This window comes from Callithrix jacchus, chromosome 2 (genome assembly GCF_049354715.1).
Source record: "Callithrix jacchus isolate 240 chromosome 2, calJac240_pri, whole genome shotgun sequence".
Classification (NCBI taxonomy): domain Eukaryota; kingdom Metazoa; phylum Chordata; class Mammalia; order Primates; family Cebidae; genus Callithrix; species Callithrix jacchus.
Window position 1 is genome coordinate 111,750,407 of NC_133503.1, and position 12,142 is coordinate 111,762,548.

The following is a 12,142-nucleotide window of genomic DNA, read 5'->3' on the forward strand; positions in this document are numbered from 1 at the left end:
AAATGTCTAATGAATGTGCAATGCCAATGACTTCAGCAGACTCTAATTCTACTAAGACACTTGTAGAGCTAAGACACTAGTTACTCATTCATCTCTCTTTAATATCTCAACACAGTTTAGAAATCCAAAGACAAGGAGCAATATTAAATTTAGTATTCAAAATTAAGGTTTACATTAATGCTATCAAATGACTTATTCATTTAATATTTCTAAGCTTGGTTTTTCATAGATCAACTTTCCTTTTATTATTATTCTTTTAAATTTTTATAGACTTAGAGAGTACAAGTGACTTTGTTTGTTTGTTTGTTTTGAGACAAAATTTTGCTCTGTTGATGGGCTGGAGTGCAGTGCCATGGTCACGGCTCACTGTAACTTTGACCTCCAAGGTTCAAGCAATCCTCTCACTTTGGCCTCCTAAGTAGGTGGGACCACACGTGCGTGTCACCACACACAGCTAATTGTTTTTTTAAAAAAAACTGTAGAGACTGGGTCTCCCTATGTTTAGGTCTTGAACCCCTGGACTTGGGCTCCCAAAGTGCTGGGACTACAGGTGGGAGCCACTGGCACAGCACAAGTGGAGATTTGATACATGGATACACTGCATAGAGATGAAGTCTGAGCTTTTAATGACCCTGTTATCCTAATAGTGTACATTATACTCATTAGGCAATTTCTCATCCATCACCCTCCACTTCCACCCTCCTACCATTCCAAGTCTCCAATATCTATTATTCCTCTATGTCCATGTGTACGTATTATTTAGCTCCCACTTACAGGTAACAACATGAGGTATCTGGCTTTCTGTTTCTGAGTTATTTCACTTAATATAATGGCCTCCAGTTCCATCCATGTTGTTGCAAAAAACATGATTGCATGCATTTTTATGGATGACCAGTATTCCATGGTGTGTGTATATACATATATATATAACACATTTTCTTTATTCAGTCATCCATTAATGGACACTTAGGTTAGTTCCACATATTTGTTATTGTGAATATTGCTGTAATAAAGATGAGTGCAGGTAGATTTTGATACAATGATTTCTTTTCTTTTAGGTAGATAAATAAAACCCAGCATTGCCTACCTTATTGTAGCATTGTTCCCTAATGTATAACTATACAGCATTTTTTATGTGACAGGCTATGATATTAAAATGTATCTATATCTATCTAATCATTCTGTTCATTTTATTCTCACAAAGCTCCCAAGAGATAGATAACATAAAATCTTTTTATTTTCAATATAGTCCTTGTGGCAGTGGCAACCAACAGAATGTGCCTCTTAGATCTTCTACAGAGGAAGTCTGATTGGCCAAGAGCTCTAACCTCTGTGGTCTGAAATCAATTGCTAGGTTTGCACACTGAAGCCAAACTTCCCATGAGCTGCTCCCAACCAGCAGGAAGACAGACCTGTTCCTGGGAGATGCCAGGACTCTTCTGATGGTCCGTTATTTATTTATTTATTTGTTTGTCTGTTTATTTTATTTATTTACTGAGATAGAGTCTTGCTCTGTCACCCCGGCTGGAGGGCAGTGGCCCAATCTCGGCTAACTGCAAACTCCACCTTCTGGATTCAAGCCATTTTCCTGCCTCATCCCCCTGAGTAGCTGGGATTACAGGCACGTGCCACCACACCTGGCTAATTTTTGTATTTTTAGTAGAGACAGGGTTTCACCATGTTGACCAGGCTAGTCTTGAACTCCTGACCTCAGGTGAGCTGTCTGCCTCAGCCTCCCAGAGTGCTGGGTACAGGCATGAGCCATCATACCTGGCCTGTCTGCTTTGGTTTGAGGACTCTCCAGTGGTCTTGTAGACTTCCTTTGATTACACAACAGTAAAAGATGCTTCTACCTGTCCTTTCTTTTTCTTTCCTTCCTGCCTGCCTACCTTCCTCCTTTCTTTTTCTCTTTTCCTCACTCAGAATCAGACATGCATTGTAGTCCTATGGCTCTCCTAGCCTCTCCCAACTCCCCACATTTCTTTCACAGGTGTTTACCCTAATAAGTATTTTTCCTATTTAATCCCATCTTGGCTTCTGCTCTTTGGATGATCCAGACTAACACAGGGCTAATGTATTCTATCTGTGTGTATATGGTTATAATTTGTAATTTGCAATTCTTTTGACTTTTAACTAATTTTAACTTTTATTAAAATAATGTATACACACAATTTAAAAGTTCAATGGAACAGAAAAAGGCTTATAACAAATTGTAGCAAATTATAACCTATCCCTTCCTACCTTTCTCATTCTATTCCTTAAATGCTACCACTTTTCAATATTCATATATTTTGTTGAGGTGAAAGAGTTTGTAATGAAATACAAATATTATTAATTTTTGTTTTATGAATTATATATATCATAGTAGATAAGAATGTATGTGACCTCATTCCTCTAAAATTTCTCTAAATATCTTAAATTACCAGTCACTGTTCAGAATATTATGAATATTAAAATATAATCTACTGTTGATTCACTGTGTAATATGATAGTTTTTCATTTTGGAATGTTTTCCTTTTTCCATTTGTTCTTCTTTTTTCTGAGTTACAAATTATCATTCTAAATTGCTTATTTTCTCACATACCTATCAAACATTATTTCCAAATTCTCAGAAAGATCTTCAAAATGTCCTCAAAACTATTTTGTATATAGTTAAAAATGCATCAGATTATCCATCAATGCCAGATACATAGCTGCCATCCAGGAATTCCTTTACCCTGCCTTTATTTTGGGGCATCCTGGATCTCAGTGCTCATGATTTGTTTCTAATTTCTGAGATCCAGGATGCCCAAAAATATGTTAAAATGGAGTAATTCATTAAATAATATCTTTAAAAAAAAATTTAGAGACAAGGTCTCACTCTGTCACCCAGGCTGGAGTACACTGTTGTGATCATAGTTCAATACCTTAAACTCCTGGTCTCAAGGGCTCCCTCCCTCCTAAGCCTCCCAAAGCACTGGGATAACAGGTATGAGCCACCACATCTGGCTTGTGATATCTTTTTTTTTTTTTTTTTTTGAGACAGAGTCGCACTTTGCTGCCCAGGCTGCAGTGAAGTGACACAGTCTTGGCTCACTGCAACTACCTGGGTTCATGAGATTCTCCTGCCTCAGCCTCCTGAGTAGCTGGGATTACAGGTGTGTGCCACCACACTTGGCAAATTTTTTTGTATTTTTACTAGAGATGGGGTTTCACCATGTTGGCCACACTGGTCTCGAACTTCTGACCTCAGGTGATCTGCCCACCTCGACTTCCCAAAGTGCTGGGATTATAGGTTTGAGCCCCCATGCCCAGACATGGCTTGTAATGTCTTAAGAAAGAATGGAAGGGAAGTATATTTTTTGAGACTCACATGTTGAAAATACCTTTGGTTTTTTCTTATAACTAATGAAGAATTTGGCTGAATATAAAACTCTAGATTGAAAATTTTTTTCCTCAGGATTTTGAGAGCATTGCTCCACTGTCTTACAGATATACTTACTGCTCTTGCAGTCTGATGACATAATCTTCCACATACTACTTTTTTTCCTCTCTCTGCAGGTTAAAGAATCTTCCTTTTATTTGCAGTATTCTGAAATTTCATGGTGCTATGACTTCTTGTTGGTCTTCAATTGCTACTGTGGGCACTAAGTGGATCCTTTAAACACATGGACTCTTGCTCTTTCAATTTAGAAAATTTTCTTTATGTTGTGTCTTTGATACTTCCCTCATTTCCACTTTCTTTATTCTGTATTTTTTTTTTTTGGAACTCCTATTAATCAAATATCGAACTTCCTGAATTTTCTTTTGGTAGAGATGGAGGGTCTCACTGTTGCCCAAGGTGGTCTCAAACTTCTGGCTTCAAGTCATCCTCTGGCCTCAAAGTGTTGGGATTACAGGTATGAGTCACCACACCTGGTCAAAACTTCCTGGATATTCTTTTTTTAATATATATATTCCATTGCTTTGTTTTGCTGCTGTTGTTCTATTTTCTTTAAGTTTCCATTTGCCATTTTTTTCTAAGACGACTTTTTTGGTGGGAGGGTTCCCAAATTGTTCTTTTAAAAATATAGTATCTTATTTCTTTGCTATGAAGTAACACAGATTTTTGTGGCAAGGATGCAATATCTTCTCTTGTTTCTCTGAGAATATTATGAATGTTTCTTTTCTTCTTGCCCTGTCTCAATATCCTCGGGGTTCCTTTTCCCTATTAGGTTGATTGAACTTGTGCCTCTCGTGTCAAGGTGTCCTTTTCAAACACCTGAAGATCTTTGGCTAATCATCTACACATCAGGTTAAGGCAGTATAAAGCTTATTGGCTAGTTTTATTCTAGATTATCTGGGTAAAAAGCTGACTTTTTGGTTGGGGGATCCCAAAGCTATTGAGTATTTCCATGAAGAAATTCCCTGATCTCTGATCTCCTGTCCAATAGGGCATAGGCCTGATTGTTGGCATTTTGGGAAAAGAATAAATGGACTGAGGATGCCACCTTCAGTGTCTGAAGTTAACCCTCCCTCATCACAATCTGCTGAGCTGGTGTCTCCTGTTCCAGAGCTTCTCTAATTCAATATATCCAGAGACTAAACATCTAGTCCCTGGTGGGAGATAAGGAGACAACTGTAGGGGACTCTAGCTACTCTGAGTATAGGTTTTTGAGACCTTTCCTCTGTTTCCGGCATTCCTGCCTTGCTCATTTAACTGTTTGCCAGAGTCAAACAATTCTGTTTGCTTCTCTTTGGTATTTCCTTCTGCAGGCATTTAGGTTGCAGCGTACTCTTCTCTACTGATTTAATTATTGCTCCTCCTCTGCATTCCATCTACCAAATATTTGTTTAAATTCCTTGTCTGAGGCTGGGCATGATGACATGCACCCAGAGGTCCAGCCTACTCTGCAGGGTGAGATGAGAGGATCTCTTAAACCCAGGAGTTCAAAGCTGCAGTGAGCTAGGGTGGTGCCACTGCACTGTAGCCTGGGTGATAGAGCAAGACCCTGTCCCAAATAAATAAATAAACAAATTCCCTGTCTGCTATTGTCCCCTCTACCACTATGTCTCAAATACGCCTTTTGAGTCAGAATTCTCTGATATAAATGAATATAATCTTCAGTCTCAGTATCAGTTATAGTATCCACCAATATTGTGATTATTGCATGATTGTTAAACGTGATTTGCCATCATTTTCTATTCAGTGATACCATTTACAGGAAAAAAAAAAGAGCTTAGTAGAGTAAGCAGATATGGAAATAATTTTAAGTTCACTCTTGTTACAGCATTCTTATTGTAGTCTGTGATTATAAGGTAAACATTTGGTAACGTTTTTTTTTTGTAAAAAAAAAAAATCTGAAGCCAGGTGCAGTAGCTCACACCTGTAATCCCAGCACTTTGGGAGGTTGAGGCAGGCAGATCACAAACGAGGTCAGGAGTTCGAGACCAGCCTGACCAACATGGTGAAACCCTGTCTCTACTAAAAATACAAAAATTAGCCAGGCATAGTGGTGCTTGCCTGTAATCCCAGCTACTCAGGAGGCTGAGGCAGGAGAATCACTTGAATCTGGGAGGCAGAGGTTGCAGTGAGCCGAGATTGTGCCACTGCACTCCAGCCTGGGCAACAGAGCTAGATTCTGTCTGAAAAAAAAAAAAAATTGAGGCAGAGTCTCATTATGTTGCCCAAAATGGTCTTGAACTCTTGGACTTAAGCAATCCTCCTGTCTCAGCCTCACAAGTAGCTGGGACTACAGACATGCAACACCGTGCCCCCTTCTTTTCTGCTTCTAAGAATCTGAAGTCGTGTCTATCATTCATTCATTCATTATTTACTAAACAAATACTTACTCTTGCTGTGGTACTGGACTAATTTCTGGAAAAGACAAAGATGAGTAAGACCATCTCTTCAATAGTTCAGTGACTTGAAAAGACAGGCTTCTTTAGAAATAATCATCATAAAGTGAGGTAAATTCTAGAATAATGATTTGGGCATGTGCTTAAAGAGCAAATGAGGGAGAACTATATGCCTATGAGAGTTGTACAAGGATTTTCTGAAGTGACTTTCTTTTTCAAATTATTTACTTTTAAAACTTGACATAAAATTCTGTGTATTTATTATGAACAATATAATGTTTTGAATATATACACATTGCGGAATGATTCAATCTAGTTAATTAACAAATATATTACTCTACAGTTAACATTTTTGTGGTGATAACACTTAGCATTTTTTAACTCTTAGCATTTTTCAAGAATATATCTTAATTAACTATAGTCGCCATTCTGCGCATGAACTTATACCTTCTAACTGCAATTATATATTATTTGACCAACATCTTCACAATCTCTCCTCTCTCCCTTCCCGCAACCCCAGCCTTTGGTAATCACCATCCTACTCTCTATTTCCATGGAATAAAGTTTTTAGATTCCATATATAAGTGAGATCATGTGGTATTTGTCTTTCTGTTCCTGGTCTATTTCACTTAACATAATTTCTCCCGGGTTTACTCATGCTGTTGCAAATGACAAGATTTCTTTTTATGGCTGAATAGTATTTTATTATATATAAGTACAATATTCTCTTTATCCTGGTTGATTTTGTTTTAATTTTATTTTTAATCAACTTACTCCTTTTTATTTATTTACCAGCAATTTGCTCTGACAGAATAAATTACAAATTATTATTTTGCTTAATCCTTTTAACCACTATGTCAGGGACACACATTAGAGGATATTAGCTCCCATTTTACAGACAAAGACTGGAAATGCTGTACCCATATTTAGTGTAAGACAGAGCTGGGATATAAGCCTTGGGCTTCCATAGTCCCAACTGCTTTTTCCCATAACTTTGTAATACATCATTTTAAAGTAATCTGATTTCATAATGTTTTACAGTATAAGAGTAACATCTATGGCTTCTTTTCTTGGCAGGTTACCTCTGGAGAGAACCAATCTAATTACCGCAAAAGCTGGCACATTTTAAGACACTTACACCATCCTGGTTGATTTTATGTCTTGGCTATTGTGAATTGTGCTGCAATAAACATAAGTGGCAAGATTTTTTTTTGACATACTGATTTCATTAGCTTTGGATATACACCTAGTAGTTGATTGCTGGATCATATGTTATGATTTTTTAATTTTTAATTTTTTGAGGAACCCCTAAATTGTTTTCTATAATAGCCATACTACTTTAACTCCTCCCAAAAGTGTGCAAGGGTTCCTTTTTCTCCACATCCTCACCAACACTTGTTTATCTTTTATCTTTTTAATGGTAGCCTTTCTAATAGGAGTGGAGGGTGTTATCTCATTGTGGTTTTTATTTGCATTTCCTTGATTCCTTAATGATTAATAATGTTGAGCTTTTTTGCATACTTGTCCATCTGTGTGTTTTCTTTTGGAAAAAAAATGCCTATTCTCGCCTTTGGCCCATTTTTAAATTGAGTGATCTTGCTACTGAGTTGTTTAAACTCCTTATGTATTTTGAATATTAACCTCTTATTAGATGTATAGTTTGCAAATGTTTTCTCTCATTCTATAGGTTGTCTCTTCACTGTTGATTATTTCCTTTGCTGTGAAGATTTTTACTTTGATGTAATCCCCATTTGTCTATGTTTGCATTTGTTGCCCTGAGGTGAATTTTAAATTGTATCTTAAACCACGAGTAGAACACCCTCAGGTAAAGAAGATTAGTGAAGAGAAAAACAGCAAACTATCAGAAATCTTCAGAGGATTACTTATCAGGTAATCTCTCTCTAAAGCTTTTAAAGGAATAGATAGAGTTTAAGAAAGGGCAAATATTAATAGCATATTAATTTCCTTTAGAGCCCTTCTAAAGAAAAGGAAAGGAAATCTTTCTCTCTGTTTTTTGAGATGGAGTCTTGCACTGTCCCCCAGGCACTCGCTGCAATCTCCGCCTCCTCAGTTCAAACAATTCTCCTGCCTTAGCCTCCCTAGTATTTGGGACTACAGGCATGCACCGCCCTGCCCAGCTAATTTTTTTTTTTTTTGTATTTTTAGTAGAGACTGGGTTTCACCATGTTGGCCCAGATGGTCTGACCTCCTGGTCCTCCCAAAGCTCTAGGATTACAGGGGTGAGATACCACGCCCTGTCAGGAAAGGAAAGGAAACCTTTCTAAAGAATCCAGTAAAGATGCTCTAAAGGAAAGAAAACCTTTCCTTTGTTTTCTTTCCTTTAGAGCATCTTTACTGGATTCTTTTGCAAATAAGGCACAGATGTCATATCAAGTGTCTTTGAATTACTATTTATCTGACTTTCAGCTCACCATTAGTTCATGCAAGACCATGACAGATTAAGAAACTAAACACCCAGTCATGTGAGGGCTCAAGTCAGAAGTCAAAAGAAAATGAGTCATGTAACAGTTAAAACCTTTAAGGCATACATCTTGCTAGGCATTGCGGCTCAAGCCTGTAATCCCAGAATTTTGGAAGGCCAAGGTGAGAGGACTGCTTGAGCCCAGGAGTTCAAGACCAGCCTAGGCAACACAGGGAGACCCTATCTCTACAATTAAATAAATAATTGATTGGTTAATAAGATATACAGATAGTACCATAGTAAAAGGAAAGCAAAATAATCATGAACGCAGGATTCAGAATAGTGATTACCTTGGATGCAGTGAGGGATAAAGGTGTTTTAGTCTGCTTTGTGCTGCTATAACAGACTGCCTGAGAATGGCTGATTTATAAAGAATAGAAATTTCTTTCTCAGAGTTCTGGAGGCTGGAAAGCCCAAGATCAAGACACTGGCAGATCAGGGCCCAGTCTCTCTTGCTTCCCAGATGGAACATTGAATACTGCTTCCTTCGGAGGGGAGAACACCATATTCTCATATGGCAGAAGAGAGAGAGAGAGAGACAGAAAGCCTACTACTCTCACAAGCCTTTTTTTTTTTTTTTTTTTTGAGATAGAGTCTTGCTCTGTCATCCAGGCTGGAATGCAGTGGCCCAATCTTAGCTCACTGCAACTACTACCTCCTAGGTTCAAGTGATTCTCACGCCTCAGCCACCCCAGTAGCTGGGACTACAAGCCTATGCCACCATGTCCAGCTAATTTTTTTGTCATTTTAGTAGAGACAGGGTTTCACTGTGTTGGTCAGGCTGGCCTTGAACTCCTGACCTCAAATGATCTGCCTACTTCAGCCTCTCAAAGTGCTGGGATTACAGGCCTGAGCTACCATGCCCAGTCTCACCAGCCGTTTCTATAGCAGCATTATGCATTGATGATGGTCCATCCCTCATGACCTAAACACTTCCCATTAGGGCCCACATTCTAACACTGTTGTATTGAAGATTAAGTTTCCAAAAAAAAAAATAAAAACAAAAAGAAACAAAAAAGATTAAGTTTCCAACACATGAATTTGGGGAAATACATTCAAATTAAAGCAGAAGGGAACAAGACGAGAAAGAGCCACAGAGGTAGATGTAAATTATTGTCTGTGCTCTAGTTTTCCTGTGGTAGACTCATAAATGGTCTTTTTTTGAAATATATAAAATTATTAAAATAAAAGATATGAGCCAAGCATTACAGTTCTGGCCTCTCAGCTATCCAGGAGAGTAAGAAAGGAGGATTTATTGAGCCAGAAGTTAGAGACCAGCTTGAGCAACATAGCAAGGCTCCATCTCTAAAAAATAAGGCCAGGTGCCGTAGCTCACACCTATAATCCCAGCACTTTGGGAGATTGAGGTGGGAGGATCACTTAGGCTCCGGAGTTTGAGACCAACCTGGGCAACATAGTGAGACCTCATCTCTATAAAAAAAACCCAAAAATAATTAGCTAGGTATGGTAGTAAATGTCGGTAGTCACAGCTACTAGAAGGCTGACACAGGAAGATCCCTTGAGCCCTGGAGGTTGTGGCTGCAGTGAGCCATGATCATGCCATGGCACTCCAGCTTGGACAATGAAACAAGACCCTGTCTCAATAAAATAATTTTTTAAATCTTTGGGGAATAGTCAGTGAATAATAAAAATTATAATCAAAAGAGATTAGAAATATAAATAAACAAATAAATAATAATAAATTGTCCAGGTGTGGTGGTGAATACACATAGTCTCAGCTACTCAGAAGGCTGAGGCAGGAGGATTGCTTGAACCAAAGAGATCAAGACCAGCCTGGGCCACATAATGAGACCCTGACTACACTAATAAATTAAAAAAGAAATAAGACTGGGGATGGTGGCTCACATCTATAATCCTAGCACTTTGGGAGGTGGAGGTGGGAGAATGATTTGAGCCCAGGAGTTCAGCAACAGCCTGGACAACAAAGCAAGACCCTCTCTCTAAAACATTAAAAATAAAATAAAACTTAGCTGGGCATGGTGGCACATGGCTGCAGCCCTAGCTACTCTAGAGGCTGAAATGGGAGGACTGTTGGAACCCAGGATTTCAAGGCTGCTTGAGCTATGATTATGCCACTGCATTCCAGTGGCATAGCAAGACCTGGCTTGTAAAAAAATAAAAAATAAAGAAGGTTGGAAGGAGTGAAGGAAGGAAGCCCTGCATGTACAAATGATGAGACTATGGTATCAAGCAACAATTATGGATAATTACATTATATGTATCAAATGTTCAATATGAAAAAACAAAAGAAACTGAATAATTAAAATTAGAAAGTGGAGGCAAGGCACAAAAAAAAGAACAATTAGGCCCTTAATTAATAGAGTCAAACTTTTAGAATGAGAAGTCAGGTGGAGTGGGTGAGGTGAGAAGCATTAGGTTTTAATCTGGGGGTATACACATCTAATAGGCTGAGCTTGGCTGTGCTTGATGACTCAGATTTACCTGACACAGGAGTAAGGTGGAATGGGGCCAGCTAGTGGAAAGCTAGAATTAGTTCTGGCAGAATACTCAAGGAAAGATTGGCTCTTCTGTTCTATAGCAGGTAGCTCTCCCTACAACTATGTGCTTCAGCTGGCTTCTAGGATCCCAGGAGTCCAGAAAGCAGAAATGGAACATGCTGTCTCTTTCTCCTAGCTCTATCAGAAAAGCAGTCAGGATGCAACATGAGATTTATACAGAAAGAGCCTAAATATAAGCAATGGAAAATAGGTTGGAGAGATTTGGAAGAGAACGATGAGGTATTAGTCCACTAGATAATTTCCTGACTTGAAAGGGGCTCAGTGATCTGTCCTTTGGGCCTTCTTTCAGGACCCAATGTCATGGGTGAAGTCATGAGGTACTTTAAATTCAAGTCTCTCTTGCTACAAATTGCCTGTTATTATGGCCCTATAGATTTTTCTTGGCCAACAACAGACTAACCTGAAAATACATTTATGAGGCATGGGATCCTAAGAACTAGTTTATCTGCTCTGGTGGTGGTGGAGTTGTAGGGCCAAGGAGAAACAAAGTTCATGCTTTAAATGTGAATACTTTGTGTGGAGAATGTTTTAGGTGGGGAAATGCCTTCTTACCTGTTTACATGGCATCATAATCCAATAAAATTTATAGATACCTACTGATTAAAGTTTCATAAAATGTTCTGGAAACTCTTTCCTAGAAGTATTAATGATATCTAAAAATCGAGCAAATTCTCAGACAATGAACTTACATTACAATGTTTATGTATTTAAACATATAGTGTAATACAACCAAATACTAATCATCTAGTATATTCTTTTTTCTCAAACCCTCAAATTCCCAGAAAACGTCAATCCATAAAATACCTTTCTCTAAACCAATGGTATTTAATTCTTTTTTGAGGGACCCTAAGATACCTTATATTATGTTCCGCTTTTGGATTCTTTCATTCAGCATTTAGGATTTTACTCCATATGTTAAATACTGGAAACAGCAATAAATTACCTCTAATACAGTAGAGTCATTATTTCATGGCTTTATGCTTCCTGGTCCCAAGTCTCTGCTCTCATTAGGCTATGGTCTCTTCACTGCTTTCTAGGAAACCCCTATCATGCCAGCAGCCGTGCCTTTTCACCTAGGCAGTATAAGAAAGGATGATGTAAGGAATTAAACTACACCCCTTCTTCTGACAGTTACCATTCTGTTTTACCCTTTTTGTCTGTCACTTTTTCCCCCTTGTTCATAGGATCTCTTCCTTTTTCCCCCTAAGTCTTCCAGTGATCTCTGTGCATTCAGTTTGAAGCCCAATTCCAGTGCATCCCTGAATTATGGTCTCACTAAATTTACAAATTGTACTGGTGCCGC

General features: G+C 38.3%; 1 long non-coding RNA gene across 1 annotated transcript in view; it reads right to left on the reverse strand.

Annotated features, from left to right (window-relative positions):
- Nucleotides 1-11,797: 11,797 nt before the first annotated feature.
- The window catches only part of LOC118151453 (uncharacterized), a 44,549-nt gene continuing 44,204 nt past the window's right edge, over nucleotides 11,798-12,142 (reverse strand). The window contains exon 3 of the long non-coding RNA XR_013532576.1: nucleotides 11,798-11,912. This is a non-coding gene — a long non-coding RNA (uncharacterized LOC118151453). The remainder of the gene's footprint in view (nucleotides 11,913-12,142) is intronic.